Genomic DNA, 618 nt, shown 5'->3' with positions numbered 1-618 from the left:
ACGAAATAAAAAATGATAAAGGGGATATCACCACCAACCCCACAGAAATACAAACTACCATCAGAGAATACTATAAACACCTCTACGCAAATAAATCAGAAAATCTAGAAGAAATGGATAAATTCCTGGACACATATATCCTCCCAAGACTAAAGCAGGAAGAATTTTAATGTCTGAGTAGACCAGTAACAGGCTCTGGAATTGAGGTGATAATTAATAGCCTACCAACCATAAAAAGTCCAGGACCAGACGGATTCACAGCCAAATTCTACCAGAGGTACAAAGAGGAGCTGGTACCATTCCTCCTGAAACTATTCCAATCAATAGAAAAAGAGAGAATCCTCCCTAACTCACTTTATGAGGCCAGCATCATCCCAATACTAAAGTCTGGCAGAGACACAACAAAAAAAGAGAATTTTAGACTAACATCCCTGATGAACATCGATACAAAAATCCTCAATAAAATAGTGGTAAACCCAATCCAGCAGCACATCAAAAACTTATCCACCACAATCAAGTTGGCTGCATCCCTGGGATGCAAGGCTGGTTCAACATATGCAAATCAATAAACGTAATCCATCACATAAACAGAACCAATGACAAAAACCACATGATTAT

General features: G+C 38.3%; 1 protein-coding gene across 3 annotated transcripts in view; it reads right to left on the bottom strand.

Annotated features, from left to right (window-relative positions):
• The window catches only part of RPAP3 (RNA polymerase II associated protein 3), a 44140-nt gene that overhangs the window by 24059 nt on the left and 19463 nt on the right, over nucleotides 1–618 (bottom strand). The gene's annotated exons all lie outside the window — the stretch shown is intronic.

The sequence above is a fragment of the Mandrillus leucophaeus genome, unplaced genomic scaffold (assembly GCF_000951045.1).
Source record: "Mandrillus leucophaeus isolate KB7577 unplaced genomic scaffold, Mleu.le_1.0 Scaffold313, whole genome shotgun sequence".
NCBI classification, from domain to species: domain Eukaryota; kingdom Metazoa; phylum Chordata; class Mammalia; order Primates; family Cercopithecidae; genus Mandrillus; species Mandrillus leucophaeus.
Note: the sequence above shows the minus strand (reverse complement) of the source record. Positions and strands in the feature narration are given on the sequence as shown.